The sequence below is a fragment of the Neopsephotus bourkii genome, unplaced genomic scaffold, assembly GCF_033783945.1.
Source record: "Neopsephotus bourkii isolate Nb327-2 ecotype Australia unplaced genomic scaffold, CSIRO-AGI_Nbou_v1 NB_1328, whole genome shotgun sequence".
Taxonomy (NCBI): domain Eukaryota; kingdom Metazoa; phylum Chordata; class Aves; order Psittaciformes; family Psittacidae; genus Neopsephotus; species Neopsephotus bourkii.
Genome location: NW_026901808.1, coordinates 5,439,265 through 5,455,747, shown reverse-complemented (window position 1 = coordinate 5,455,747; position 16,483 = coordinate 5,439,265). Strand labels below are relative to the sequence as shown.

General features: G+C 38.8%; 1 long non-coding RNA gene across 1 annotated transcript in view; it reads right to left on the bottom strand.

The window, feature by feature from the left end:
• Positions 1–383: 383 nt before the first annotated feature.
• LOC133219224 (uncharacterized) overlaps positions 384–16,483 on the bottom strand; it is a 54,084-nt gene continuing 37,984 nt past the window's right edge. The window contains exons 3-5 of the long non-coding RNA XR_009727382.1: positions 6,689–6,783; positions 3,794–4,071; positions 384–507 (exon numbers count right to left, since the gene is read on the bottom strand). This is a non-coding gene — a long non-coding RNA (uncharacterized LOC133219224). The remainder of the gene's footprint in view (positions 508–3,793; positions 4,072–6,688; positions 6,784–16,483) is intronic.

Sequence of the window (16,483 nt, the reverse complement as noted above, 5' to 3'; positions counted from 1 at the left end):
TGCAGCATTCAGGGTTAACTCCACGAGAAAGGCATTAGTTAGGTGATACTAATGCTGACAGTGCCATTCTGCTAAGCATTTATATAAAAGTCATGCAGCTACAGAGAAATTTCTTCTAGCAAAATATGTCAGATTGAGAAATTTTTGGCCAAAGATATCTAGAATATAGCAAGGCACTTTTTTCAGTGTTTGAACTTCTCAAAGTCTTCTGCTGAACTCTGTCAGTTCTATACTGTGTACAGTAATCACAAGTTTAACGGGTTAGAGGAAATTTTAGGCAATTTACCATGACAGGTCCTGTTCTGCTCGTTTTTCAGTGAATGTTGTAGTGTTTCAAAGAAAGTGGAGCAGCTGTAATAGGAGAAACTGTGAAAAAGCTTAGCCCAGCAGCACAGAATACACTTCAGCTTGAGTCTCAGGCTTCTAGGGTGTTAGAGTAGGTGAAGTGAATCTCTAGATGAAGTGCTGTGGATAAATGATCTTCCACAAACTACTCAGTCATGATGGCTACAAAAAAAAAAAAAAAAAAAAAAGAATTTAGTTAACCTTTTCTTATGAATTCATAATACATGAAGACTGTGCATGCTGCCAGCACCTGCAGTTCTGGTCATGAGTGGTAACTCATTAGCTTGAGTAGTTAGTTAGGTGGTTTTTATCACGCATGCCCTAAATGTCTTTCCTGACACCTTTGGAAATACTGGCCTTGCATCACAAATCTCCTAAAACCTGTTTTGAAACACTTACTGATATGAAAGCTCCCCATTGATTTTAATGGGATTTGGATCAGCCCCATGAATAATAGGGAAAAGCTGTTATTTCTTTCATATAGGTTGTCACTGGAAAGCAAATTCCCTTCATGCACAGTGTGCTTGTATTGCTTGGTCTTTAGCCCTCCTTTAGATGGAATTTTATTGTCTGGCATCAAAGCAGAGTTCAAAAGAAGAGAAACAAAACAAAATGGAAAAGCTCATAGGAAAACATTTATTGAAACACAAAATAATCTCAGATTCACTTTTATTTCATCACACAGACTTGCATGTGCAGGAATGTGTGCATTGGCAAAGTCCTGAGCTATCAAGTCTTTCTAAGTTTCACATAAAAGTCAGATACATCAAGAAGCATCAGACACCTTCACAGCTTTAGGTACAATTGAACAGCATTGTTTAAAAAGTGTAGGGCTCAGAACAGGCCATTGGTAGCTATCCCAAAAGGGAAAACAGTTTGTTTCTCAGAGGTCTGCACAAGAGTTTATTGAAGAGCTCTTCTTGCCTTCAGTGAGATCTGAGTTAAGGCTGTGTGAAACAGTTTATGCAATAACAGCTACAACAGATTCAGCACAAGTGCTTGAAACAGCCTTATGGATGTGCCCTGCTGTCACTCCTTAAGTACAGTTATAACACAACAGACATGGAAATTTCTCTTTAATACTAGATTGAAAATAGATAGAGATACCAAACCAGCTATAGTGATGTACTATTATAATTTCTGAGTCTGTCATTTGAAAGACATGAAAAATTATGTTAATTGGTAAGAAAAAGATGTTAAATGAATGCAAAGATACAGAAATTAATGGTATCCCAGGAGAAGGTCCAATAAAAGGAAGAGAAAAAAAACCATATTTCACTCAAATGCATGAGACAAGAATTCAGTCAGCACTTTATTTACAGTATTCTTTATTTATGTTTAAAAGCTTTTCTATTTAACGCAGATTTAAAACAGGCTTTCTGTACCATACTTCATAATACTGCAGCGTAATCAGCATCACAGAGTGCTATAATGCGTTTCTTATGTCAGTGGCTATTCCTGATTCCTACCTGGACATTTTCTGAAGAAAATTCCTATTTAAGCTTCTTTTATTTTACATCAAGACATTTCAGTAAGTAGTTTCTCTCCAGCTCTAAAAGCTATTTGTTTATAATGGAGCAAACATATGGTAGGGTGGAGAAGCTAAAGATCGTTGAGCTCTCCTGGTGGCAATGATGCTGGCTTCCCTCCTCCCCTCTCTCCCCACACAGGTGGCTCTCTAATTCCGGGCACTAACCTTGAAAGCCAAATTGTTCTGTGTAATGTGCCTACTGATACAGATTTAGGAGCTAGCAACTGCCTCACAAGCTGTTTGCCTGGGGGCAAACAGATTTGCCTTCAAAGATACCTGTGTGAGTATATATACAAAGCAATCCTGCAAACAGTAAGAAAAGGAAATTAAATCCTTCTGGAAATACTCACTTCTGTCTGTGGCCATACACCTGAGCTGTTCCCCTGTGCAGTGCGGTTGCCACATTGCTGGGGAATGGTAATGCTGTGCTCAGAGCTGGGGCCTGTTGACACTTGCACACACGTCAGCTTCCACTGACGTGAATTAACATCTGTCCCTAGAGGAACAGGCGGGAGAGCTCAGCACACATCAACAGATGATTCCCAGGATAAAACTAATGGTGGATGGTCCTGAGCCTGATGCCATTGCTGATGTATGGTCCTGAGCCTGATACCATTGCTGAGACCTGAGGAAGCTTAGGGCCTGTAGGAAGACAGACTTTCATGCACCGGGGGGGGCAACTTTGGTCTTCATTAACTCAGCACTTTTTTTTTTTTTTACACTTGCTTTATTAGCTTTAAAATGTACAGGTGTTTGATGATATGTTATTCATAAAGGATTAGTTAACTTCTCCATCTGGACCAAAGCATATAAAAGCATACCCAAAGCATACAAATCTGGGCTCAACAGAGCAGATGTAGGTGTTGGCTTTCTGAGGCAGAGTAAGCAGCAATCACATCTTTCTTTAGCCCCTCTGGGCCTTTCTAAGCATTCATTTCCCTCAGTAGAAATAAGGTTATCCATCTTTGAACCCTAGACCCTTGTAAACAGTGCTGAGCTGCCTAACTCAGAGAGAGCATGTGCTTTCTCACTGCTTTGACCTCATGAGTTTTTTGGGTTTTCACGTCATCTTTAACAAGGTCAGTAAAATGGTGCAGGTAAAAAGACATGTTGGATGTATGTAAACAGGACCAAGGCAAAAGCAAGTGACCTGGCCTGGGAAAATACAACTTTATAAATTGTTAGAAAGGTCCCAAGCACAGTCTTTGCCTCCATCCTACCTTCTCAAGCAATGTTTGGGTGTGATTTAGGGGAAAGTGTCAGACAGACACTCTTTCCAGCAGTCTCTCTTTTGAAGAGCAAGGTTATTCCTCTATGTCAGCTAGAGCCATGCCACATCCAATTAATGAATGTCTCACATTATTTACTGATGTAGCCACGTCTTTGTCAGCTTTCTCATGATTCCTAGTCAGCCTTCTTAATTGGTCAAATCTATGGTATATATGTCCAGGAAGTACGTTAAAAAGGTTAAACAAAACAAAAAAAAAAACCCACAAAAATAAAGATTAAAGGAAAAAAGAAGAAAAGGCTAAAAAAAAGGCTAAAAAGAAAAAAGTGCCAGGATCTAAGATCCAGAGAAGTGGAAAAGTCGATACACACTGCAAAACCCAGTCCCTAGCAGCTCAGTTGGAGCCTTGGGTGAAGTTTCACACAGAAAAATGTAAAAGATAACTGTTGCCTATAAAAATATAATTGACCACATATAATCCCAAAGTTTTTATTAAAGTTATTATTAAAATTATATTTATTCATCTTTGTACTAAACACCTCTATCCTAACAGTTACCTACACTTGAAGGTAACTATGTCAGGGTCCAACACTGTGTAATCAATGGCAAGAGACAAACACCTCTAGGGGTTGATCAGCAGAACTTGAACTAGCAGCCTAATAATTACCAAGGTGAAATGCAACAATTACCTTGTACAGGGCCTTGCAAAATCCTCTGTAAAGTAGGAATTCTTCCCCACTTTTTCTCCCCATGAAGGGCTTTCTTTTTTTTTTTTCCAAAGTCATTTCTGATTTGTATATCTTAAGTTAAATATACCTGATAAATCAGGTTTCACCTTCTGCTCCTGATCCGTCTCTCCTTTTGGTTATACAGAGAATGGGGTGTAAGAAGTGAAACTTTTGTGTAGTATTTATGGAATTAGCTCTATACAAATCAAGGCAGTACAGTTTCAGGTGAGGAAAGGAACCTGGAAAAAAGAGATCATTAATAATATTTATTGAAACATTAGTTCACAGCAAACATTCATTTGCAGTGAAATGTTCAGGAATAATTATTGATAAAGAAAGAAAAAGAATCCTTCTCAAAATCTCTGATTGTAGTATCAAGGTCTTATAATCTACCCTGTATGTTCCTAAATGACAAAGATATCTTTGTGTGGTTAAAGGCTAAAAGCTGGTAGGTGAAAAAATTCATGGCTGGACTACACACAGTGTAATTTTTTTGTATGTGAGTTTTCTCATGAATGTGCTGGAATGTCTTATGCAATGGATAAGTGAAATTAACAGAGAATTTATATTCAAATACTATTATTAAATTTCACATTTCTCCCCCTCCCCCTTTTTTTTTTTTTTTGGAGTGGGATATTTTATTTCTTGTAATATGTTCAAATACAGATAAAATATCTGACTTTCTTTTTGGCCAGGATACGGACATATGAGTCATGGAAAGCAAAATTTATTGGTCTACCAGAAACTTTCAGTTTAAATTTTCTCCTGTCAAATTCTTTCAAAGAAACTGAATCTGCATGTAATTGCACATAACCATGAAAAGTGCAGCTCACTCTTTGACTAATTCAATTTGATGCCTTTTTGCTGAGGTTCTGCCCTGTGGCTTTGCTCTAATAGACACAAATCTTGTGTTGACTTAGATAAGTCTCCTGTTTGATTTACTACTTTATCAGAGATAAACAGCTATAATATACTTCTTGCAGGGCTTCAATATATATTCCAATTATTGTCATGTTGCTTAGAAGTGTGAGTCAACACGTAGCCTCTTCTAAAAACTGTGCATTGAACCAGACATTTGAACAAGATGTGTTTGAGAACCACATGAAAATAAGAGTTAAATAATGAAATGGGTGGCTGATCTGTGAAATTGGCATTTGGTTCAGTGGAACTTGAAGGGACAATAAGACCAGTGTCACAGAGCAGCAAGAGAAACTCCTAAGACCTGGTTTCTTGCCAAGGGGATAACCCCATTACCATCTACAAATGGAGCTTTGAAAGCTCTGACATCAAGAGGTCAGCCAGGAGTGTCTTGCTTTTAATAGGGGAACTCATCTGCAGGGTCCTCCCCCCATCTAGAGTGAGGCTTACCCTGTTCCAAGCTAAAATCCTGAAAACTCTAGTGAAGTCTGGAACTACAGATCTCATAATACCTGATTCCTGGCTGAAGGGCAGACAAATTGACTATTTTGGCTGGGAACTGTCCCCGTTTTCCAGGTAGATCTGCCAAACAGACTAGGTATTTCAGTGTTATGGCTCTGTGGAAGATTTGTTTGATGAAAGAGGCTTTGACTACATTTAAAAGGACCTAGTAATATGATGCCTTCTATGGAGCTATTCAGCCTTCCAGCAAAATATTAATTTAGACACAAACACTGGTGAATTTAGACACCTCCTCAGTAGTATAAATCTGTGTTAGTGCATGTCTTCAACAGTATCTTCAATGAGCTAAGTACATACAGGTCTTTCTTCAGCCACATCCCTAACAGAATCCTTGATGGTAACACAATATTGCAAGATATACTAGAAGCATAACTCTTTGGATCTGCTGCATGTTTGCAGTGTTGGCATTTATGTGGTCAAAGTACTTCCATGGAAGTAAAAGACCTGAATTCAAAACTTTCATAAACCCATGGAGGTTTCAATCCTATTTGTTGACATAGAAAAATAACCACCAGACTAAAAAGTATAAGCATTTAAGAGGTTTCCAGATCCTTACACCAACAACAAGTCATAAACTCAAAAGGAAAAAATTGTTAAAAGGTGCCTGGATCTACTACAGAACTTAGAGCATTAGCTTAGATTGAAGCAGCAGAGGGTTCTGCTGTGTATTGAGCATCCCATACTATAAAAGGCCTTTTTTGTTAGCATAATAATGATTTCACTTAGCCTTTAGTTGAAGGAATTTGAATTAAAAAGAGATTAGAGTTCTGCCTAGTATAGCAAAGTTGTAAGAAACCACTCTGATTTGGGGAATCTCCAAATTTTGCTTGGTTTTGGAATTCTTTGGGGTTTTTGGAGGGGAGGGGTTATTTTTGCCTTTTTTATTGAAGGTACTGTGCTCTCTCATTTGGATCCTTAACATCAGGAGGACTTTAAAGCAAACCTGCTGTTCAAATATTCACACACATACCTGTTTGCATGATTGTTCGCCACATTTTCACATTCTGGAAATAGTCTTGTGAACAAATATTTGCTTCTACAACAGTTCTCAAAGGGTGAATAAAAGAACTTATGAACATTATCAAAGCAAATACATGTGGCGCCTGGTACATGAACATTTATGATCACATTTTTGCAGGACAGAGCCAATGCTAATATGGTTTCAGTCTGAGATACAAAAGTGAACTTCTGGAGAATCAAAGATATGCATTTATCAGCATCATTGTTCTTGCAGGGTTCCCTGGATGATCTCCTAGCCCTGCGAAACTCTCCTACTTTCTGCCATCAAAAGTAATTTCATATGTGCGGGTATTGCTCCATTCTTTACTTTCATCTTATTTTCAGGACATAAATTTTCTTTTTTGCTTGGAGTGTTTGTTGAAAGCAAACAGGAATAAAAACTGACATAAACTTTACCCAACAACATTCCAGTGCAAAGTCACCAAATTCAAGAGAACAACTTGTCCTGATTTAGAGGGCTTCCAGCCAGCTGCTGATGGCCTATATTGTATCTGAAACAGATTAGCAGTACAATTTACAGTGTAAGAACTAAGCCAGTTTTATTTTATCTCTTTTAATAAAGTTGAATGCTCCAGAGGAAATGTTCAAATTCAGATATTAAGTTTCATCCAGACTAAAGGTAAGATTTGAGATCTTGCCCTTGGAGACCGTATACCTAGCCAATAAAGTTAGAAACACACTTAATGGATTGTGATATTGCCTAGTCCTGGTAATGTTTGAAGAATTAAGAAGCCTACCAGTACTGATACTCTCCTTTGACAGCAGAGGGAGCATTTCATCCAGTAACTCGTTTGTTCTCATATGTTCGCATGAAGATTCTAGCAATATTTAATAAATAAATACATTACTGTCGTGGTTTAACCCCAGCCATACAGCTTTCACTCACTCCCCCCCCTCCCCCCCCTTCCTGCCCCCCCCCCCCACTCCTGGAGGGACGGAGAGGAGAATCAGAAGGAATGCGACTCCCACGGGTTGAGATAAGAACAGTTTAGTAACTAAGGTACAACACAAATCACCACTGCTACCACCAATAATAGTAATGATAAAGGAAACAACAAGGGAAGAGAACACAACACCCCACCACCAGGCGACCGACAACTCCCCAGCCCGATCAAGCACCAACCGATACCCCCCCAACCCTGCAGTCCCAGCCCTTCCGGGTCACTCCCAGTTCACATCCTGGGCATGACGTGCTGTGGTATGGAATACCTCTTCGGTCAGTTTGGGTCAGGTGTCCTGTCTCTGCTTCCTCCTGGCTTCCCTTCCTCCCTGGCAGAGCATGAGGCTCACCAAGTCCTTGGCCAAACCAAAACATCATTCTTATCAGCTTTGCTCCCGGCCTGAAAGTCAAAACACAGCACTGCACCAGCTACCAAGAAAGAGAAAAATGACTGCTACTGCTGAACCCAGGACAATTACCAAACCCAAATATCTCTAATCAGGCAGGTAGCCTGTGGTTGGATAACTGCAAAACAAAGTACAGTAGCTGGAAAAAACACACAATGTAAGAAACCCAAAAGGCGTCTGTGGAGATCAGAAACTATTCTTCTTTCTTGAGAGATAATTTCCAGAAGAATCCAAATTACTGAAAGAAAAATATTTTTTTCCCTACTGGAAAAAAGAGCATGTGAAAAAAAGTGAGTAAGGAAATCTCCAAAGCTCAAATTTATTCCCTAAATTTTATTAAAGCCTGGATTCTCAGAGCTGCAGTGAGTCTTTTCAGACTTGTTTCTGCTGAAAACCCAAGCTATTTTGTTACTACTGAATCTGAGCCTTGAGCTGGTGGGGGCATACGGGAGTCTGGCAGTAATGCCGAATTTAAAGTACATGGAATTGGTTTGGAACAAGGCGATTTTAAGGCCTCTTCCAACCCAAACTATTCTATGATTCTATGAATTGGGAGTGACTCACTGATTTAGTTTCAACCTGCATTAGGGTAACAAGTAAAAAGGGCATTGACAGAACCTATATTTAATAGCTCTGATCAGATGATCATGTGAAGTAGCAATTCTTAATTGTAGTTGTTACCTGTTTCTCAGTTTTTCAGCAGTATTATATCCCTGTCTCCAGCCATATCTGTTTAGAAAAATAATTGATGAATACATTAGCAAATCCACCCTGTATACTGCAGCTACAGCACTGGCAGTAGTAGATATTCCATAACCTTTCCTGACTGGAAAGTTTATTGATCATCTGAGTGATGTTTGTTTCTTTGAATACTCTCTTAATTTTTCCCTTAAGCTTTGCTCAGGCAGGCTCTAATACTTCAAAAGAAATTTTAATGAATGAAGAACATTTGTCTCAAGGTGAAACTAGTAACTTTGATTCAAGTACCCTATGACCTGATTAAAACCAGGCTGCATTCATATGTCAAACTATGAGATTTAAAAATGAACAACTCTCCCTGTAAAATCATTGGGAATTTTGCCTGTTCAAAGAGGTGTTCATAAACATGAAAACAGTTTTAACTGTTCATTAGCTTAGGCTTCAGGCCTGAGTCTAAATCAGGCAACATTTTGAGCAAAACTTGCAGTACGGCCTGTCTTCAAGGGATACATGTTTCAGACACCATGGAGAGCTATGTAAGTATACAGTATGATAGGTGATAAAATGCATTTTTTGGGTTTTAAAGACTCCACATTTGATCAGAAATAAGCTGAAAGCAATGCCTAAGATGAACCTTGCTCTCTAAAAATAGATTGTTACTGTTTGGTTAGAAATTTCATTTAGGGTTCAGGGACTCTTACCCAGTACTTTTTATAATCAGGCTGCTTGATCAGCACAGCTATGGATAAAGTTTTAGGTGGGTCTGATACCTCACCGATACCTCAAATCTCTCAGTTTTAAAATTCTCTCTTCTCTTTACTATATCAGATTTCTTTTTCTTCTTTCATGCTACCCTGGTTTTAATTGAATGTGTTCTCTTGATTCTTATTTCTATTTGAATCCACATTTCCTAAGCATTGAGATGCTTGGCTAGGAACACATTTGAAATGAGGTGAACTTAAACCTGTAAGTACTGTAAATAGACACAGAAGGTCTCACAAGTATGTTTCAGTGCTGAAAGAACTGTGTGATTTTTGAAATTATGCCTTTTTACAGCAGTTTTATAGGTTGACTAGCCTAACTACTACCATTTTTCATGAAACCAATTTTCTAAGTAGAAATAACTGTGTTCCTTGCAACCACTTGAACTACCAGAATAAGATAAATATTAAAGACTCCCTTAAAAAATAAAAAATCTTATATATTTGTTATTTGAATTTTGCAGGCACTTGTAGGACCCCTGTGGCTAACCTTTAATTCCATATTTGTCCATACCTACTCAAAATAAAGTGTGGAGAGAAGTTGTTTTATTTTGAGCAGGCAATATGCAGACCCTGAAATTTGTGGCAGGCACATGCTGGGTTATTTTTATTAAAGAAACTCCAGAATCCATGGCATTTTATCAAAAATGCTTATCCTTGCACATTCTTAGAGATAAAATTAAAGAAACAGGACAATGAAGCCAGCAGCTAAGATACCTGTCTAGAAAGGAGGCTACAACATCCAGCAAGTGGTAGGAACAGGTCCAAGTCCTGTCCTACTTACACCTATTTGATTTAATGGGATTGCACTTGTATAAGAGAAGAGCTTGGTTTGTAAACTTCAAAAGGCTCACAATAGCAAACAGGGGGGGAAAAAAGAAATGCAAAAGCAAACAACACCATGTGGAATGAATCTGAGACATCCCATCCCAGTAAGAACACTCAGCAGTCCATTTTATTTATTCAGATCAAATGCAGACTGTGAGATATATAGACTATGTGAGGATATGGTGTGAAAGTAAAAATGTTCAAATAAAAGCATTACTTTGGCACTACTGCTGAGATTAATGTGGGTTATGAAGAGTACATCTGAGACTGGCACTGAAACTCTTGATAATTAAGCAGGTTCACAGGGATGAACTTATTATGACAACCCTCATATTGAGGGTTAAGAAAATACAAAATCAGGTCTTATATTTTCATATGAAGTAATCATGTTTTACTGGAAGGGTTTAATTTAGAGAGAACAATGAGTTTTGAAAGTGAACAGAAATCTGGTTTCTGTTGTTTAGTTTTTTTTTTTTAACAACAATGATAACAGCAATAGAAAAAGCAAACCAAAAATAATAGCAAAGGGAAAAACTTGGCTTTTTCAGTTCAATTTAAAAAAGTACTTCATGGATACTAAGCCTTTATGACCTATATCACCTATGCAGGACATGAAAGTATAAATGGTCCACACTCCTATTACCTTTTAAGTATGAAAACTGACTCTCTAAGGCTTCTCAAAGCTGAAATGAATTTTTAGGTCAAAGCTGCAGAAAATCTACTTGCTCAGGACAGTGCAGCTCTGTAATCACAGGATCAGTCCCTCCTTTTCTGGTTGTTGAAGAGCTTCTGAAAACCTCCCTAGAGGCTCAGTTACTGGTATGAAGAGTTCAGTGGGGAAGAAATGTGTCCAATGCAGAATTGTACTCAAGGAATGGTCAGTTCCACTTCCGGATTCAGCAATCCTAAAGCCATCAGCAGTATACTCCAGACGATATCTTTCAATGTTCAACTTCTGTTTTTCAGTTGGTTCTTGATGTTTTTTGAGTTAATGGAGAAAATTATTCCCTTCCAGAGAGCTACTCATTGCATCTGTCACAGTGTTTTTACAGGTCAGATGATTCACCTTTTGAGGTTCATATTTCCTGTGTGTTAATTACAGAGGCAGTCTAGGGTGACTAGCTCAGACACAGTTACTTTAGACATTTTAAGTGGGAGGAATGCCCAGTTTCGACCCCAGGTACCGAAAACTACCTTGTTGAAACATATTTAAAACTTGCTAATTTCCTCTTCTTTTTCAAGAAAAGTACACAGAAGAATAGCTGACCTATTTACTAGTATATGCACAGGTTTTGCTGTATTTATCCCTTTCTCATTCATTTCTCTCCATGAAACTAATCTAGATGAAGTGGATAATAACCACAGACCAAAAGGGAGGCACAATTATGTCATGAAGTCTATAGCAATTCGTGAAGAGACAAAAGCCTCCAAAGAGACTATATAGATAATCCTCCTTATGACTCATAAGCAAGTTGCTTAATCTGAGGAAATGCATAGCATATGTAGAACCTCTTTATAATAGGATCATCCTGTAAATATTTTTAAAGTTGTTTCAGCTAACTGAACTTTAAAGCCATTTAGAGCCTCTCTGCCAACTGGAAGTTGAGTAAAGTTCTGTTTATAAGATGGACACTTGTTTTGGCATACGATGTTTGTGTTTCTGGAAGAATCTCATAATGTTGAATTTTTTTACATTTCTCATACTATCAGAACATTAATTTCATTGGAATAGGTCCCACCCCTTCTTTCTGGAGAGGCAATATCTCCAAAACATGTATTACTGGGAGTATCTGATTTATCTTCAGGTACTACAGAAGCTGTTTTTTAAATATTTTGATCTGGAAAAACTTTATTCTTTATACTTTACTAAACATTAATTCAAACAGTAGAAAAAGTCTTTTCCTTGATGTATCAATGAAAATATCTGTCTGTTTCTGTTTCTACACTGAATGTATCTTTTCCTTAAGTTAACTAGGTACTACACTTGACAAAACAATAATGTGGAAAACTATTTGGAAAATTGTAGTTAAAATTAAGATGTGATATAATTTGAAAATATTTTGTAAGGTAGTGTAAGTTATGTTAATTTAGTTTCCCTATATTTTCACTTTAGAAATTGGGTAAAAATTAGGGAAAATAAAAAAAAATATTGTTTTATTAGGTACTTCCTGGAACGCTAAATTGAAGGAGGGAAAGCTTAGCTAAGTCTAGGGTTATAAAGAAATTATTTAAGCATGCCACTTAGATGTTAACCAAAGGGACCTAGACAGGCCTGAGAGGTGAGCTCATGCAAACCTCATCAAGTTCAACACGGCCAAGTGCAAGGTCCTACACCTTGGTTGGGGCAATCCTGAGCACAAATACAGGCTGGGCACAGACTGGATTGAGAGCAGCCCAGAGGAGGACCCAGGAGTGTTGGCTGATGAGAAACTCAACATGACTCTTGCAGCCCAGAAAGGGCTTTTGATGCTGGGCTGCCTCAAAAGTAACGTGACCAGCAGGTTGAAGAAGATGGTCCTGACCCTCTACTCTGCTCTTGTGAGACCCTGCCTGGAGAACTGCATTCAACTCTGAGGCCCCCAACACAAGAGAGACATGGACCTGTTGGAGAGGGTCCGGAGGAGAGTCATAAAGATGATCAGACGGCTGGAGACCCGCTTCTCTGAAGGCAGGCTGAACTAGTTAGGCTGGTTCAGCCTGGAGAAGAAAAGGCTCTGGGGAGACTTTAGAGCAGTTTCGAGTGACTAAAGGGGACCTGCAAGAAAGCTGGAGAGAGACTTCTAACAAGGGGATGAAGTGACAGGACAAGGGGAAATGGCTTTAAACTGAAAGAAGTTAGATCAGATACTAGGAAGAAGCTCTTTTCTTGAGGGTGGTGAGGCAGTGGCACAGGTTGCCTAGAAAACCTGTGGCTGCCCCATCCCTGGCAGTGTTCAAGGCCAGGCTGGATGGGGCTTGGAGCAACCTGATCTAGTGGAAGGTGTCCTTGCCTAACCCAAACCACTCTGTAATTCTATGATATTCTCTATTTAAATAAAGTTAAATAAATGTAATCAGTGAAATTAAATATCCTTCCTGCAATAATACCAGAATTACTAAGCCTTTAAAACATACAAGATGAGACTTTCCATCCACCAGCTTAGCGTGAGCTTAAAAGAAAACATCTGCAAAATATGAACTCTTTAATAAGGAGATCATCTTAAAAATCTGAATGTGCACAAGTCCATGGGTCCAGATGAAATCCATCTGCGGGTCCTGAAGGAGCTGGCAAATGAAGTTGCTAAGCCGCTGGCCATCATATTTGAAAAATCATGGCAGTCAGGTGAAGTTCCCGAGCACCTCCCATATGAAGACAGGCTGAGAAAGTTGGGGCTGTTCAACCTGGAGAAGAGAAGGCTGCATGGAGACCTCATAGCAGCCTTCCAGTATCTGAAGGAGGCCTATAGGGATGCTGGGGAGGGACTCTTCATTAGGGACTGTAGTGTTAGGACAAGGGGTAATGAGTTAAAACTTAAATAGGGGAAGTTTAGATTGGATATAAGGAGGAAATTCTTTCCTGTTAGGGTGGTGAGGCACTGGAATAGGTTGCCCAAGGAGTTTGTGAATTCTCCTTCCCTGGCAGCGTTCAAGGCCAAGTTGGACGAGGCCTTGGGTGATATGGTTTAGAGCGAGGTGTCCCTGCCCATGGTAGGGGGGTTGGAACTTGATGATCTTAAGGTCCTTTCCAACCCTAACTATTCTATGATTCTATGATAAAATTAGAGCTGTTCCATAGTGCTACTAGGCACCTTTTCAGTAAGCGCTATTTTTGTTATTGCTCTCTATATTTGCACAATTATCCATGATTCCGAAGACATGTGGAACTTCTGTAAGTTAAAGGTTTTATTCTGTATTCCTTAATTTTTTTAGATACACACTGGCAATTTTTTTTACTAGGTATTGTATGCACACAATGACTTAGTTGGTATTTGCATCATTAATGTATAATTGATTCATTATTTGTTGACTTATTGGGGTTTTCACTCAATTTTACATTTTTATTAACAATTTTATGTGCAACATTTGTCATGTTTATCTCTTTTAAAATTAAATCTAGCAAAACTTTGGTGAAAGTGTGGGAGAGACAACATACTAAAAGTACCTTTCTTCCTTCAAGGATTAAATTTTACTATATGCAGTTGCTTCTACCCTGGCATGTATATTACCACCTACTCGTGATATGGATGAGGAGGAATAAACATTCCTCTATAAAAAAGTTTGAATTGTCTTTGTTCCTAAGACTGAAGTAATTCTATAGACATTCTAAAATTAATTAGGATTACTAAATTTAGTGTCTCATCCTGACACCTACCTATTATTTTTGTTTACATTTTCATTAAGATTGAGAACAACTGAAATATATCACATTGCCATCATGGAAAGAACAAAAATGTCCCTCTTGGCTTAAAGGATAAATGATGCAATGCTCATTAATATAAGGCCCATGCTAATAAACATATGTGGAATGTCATCTTCAAGTACTTTGAAATCATGATGATCATAATTATTTTTAGAGGGTAAAACAGTATGAAGAAACTCACGCTGATTTTGATCATTCCAATCTGGTTAAAACACATTAGTATTCATGGTCTTCCTGGATCTTTACTTGCCTTCATTCTCTCAGCACTGAAGGGGTAAAATGAGTATATCTGAAAAAAAATATTCAGAGCCAGGCATAAAAGTAATAGTTTGGTTACTGCAAGAATAAAAAAAAACATTCTGAGCTCAAGTCTCAATAGAAAACTACTTAGGCTTCATAGGTAGAAATGTTGAAACAGAGACACAAAGATTATTTGAAATATTTTTTGCCTCTGACTTAAAATAGTCTTGTCCTCCTTGGATCAAATACCTCGGGTAATCTGCTTTTCACTTAAGTTCAGTGGGAGTGACAAGTGGAAAAATAGCATTCAGAAATGAGGTTACATGCAAACTTTATTTTTATATTAAATTAGGGTACCTTTATTCATATCATACTACCTGCTCGACCATTGAGTATCAACATGTATCTTACATAACCTACCAGATGAGACTGCTCAATTTCAAAGCATCCTCACAAGCAGAAGTTCTTTGAGGCAGACAGCTGAGTAAATAGACAGGAATTATCTAGTGGACTAATTACTGACTAGTAGACCACTAGTTAGTAGCCACATTTGACCCATGCAAACACATGGGTCAAATAAAGGGACTCTTTATCAGGGACTGTAGTGATAAGACAAGCGGCAATGGGTTCAGACCTAAACAGGGAGGATTTAGGTTAGGTATAAGGAAGAAATTTACTGTGAGAGTGGTGAAGCACTGGAATAGGTTGCCCAAATAAGTGGTAAAAGCTTCATCCCTGTCAGTGTTCAAGGCCAGGTTGGAACAGAGCCTTAGGTGACATGATTTAGTGTGCGGTGTCCCTGCCCATGGCAGGGTGGTTGTAACTATATGATCTTAAGGTCCTTTCTAACCCAAACCATTCTATGATTCTATGATTCTATGATTTGATTAATACATGACTTATTACTCAAGATGAAAAAAAATCTTGTCCTTTAAAGGGGGCTAAGAACTAAGATAGATGCAGATGCTCCTTTCTGTGGTATTTTTGTGCATGGGTGGGGCAGAGAGGAAGTATGCCAATAAAAGCTTAGTTTGTTCCATGATCTCAGTCAGACCAAAGAAGGTCACATACAACTTCAGTGTGGTAGTCAGATTTTGGCACTTCAAAATCATCTTCCTAATAATCCAGTGTTGGCACCAGTAGAGTATATTCAGGGATCTGCTATGAGTCAAATTGATTCAGTGACTGACAGAGGTAAATGCTGTACCTTCTTAAATGCTATTACTTGTAGTAGACCTTTCTGTAGCAATAGTCTTTAGTAGCAGATATTTCAGAAATATGCCTGCAAGACAAATTGTGACCACACATCAAACAGGAAAGGAGTATCATATATAACCTGGAAGACTGCCTGGTTTTCCTCCAGTCGATTTGGACCCCTGCTGCAGGAGGGAACAGAAGCCCCTCTGGTTTGGCATGCTTGTCTGCCTCCATGTTAAAACTAAGATTTTTTAACCACACAACTATGACCAAAATTCAAAGGCCCTTTCAATGATTATAACACTTTGTTCTTGTTACACCCTTTTGCTTGACCCAGTGTGTGCTTTATCTTTGTCATGGTTTGAACCCAGCCAGACAGCTTGTGCACTAACTCCCAGTGAGTGGTGCCAGGCTGGAAGCAATCGAGGCCCACGTTAGTCTGTCCGTCCCCCCCCTTCCCCAGGGGCTGCCCCCCCCTTCCCCACTCCCAGAGGGATGGGGAGGAGAATCGAAGGAATACAACTCCCACAGCCTGAGATAAGAACAGTCTAGCAAGTAATATACAATACAAATCACCACCGCTACCACCAATGACAACAATGATAAGAGAAAATAGCAAGGGAAAGGAGTACAATACCACGCTCCGAACCACCAGTCCGACCCGGCTGACCCCCTGTCCTTCCGGGTCCCTCCCAGTTCCCCCCTGGGCATGACATGCTG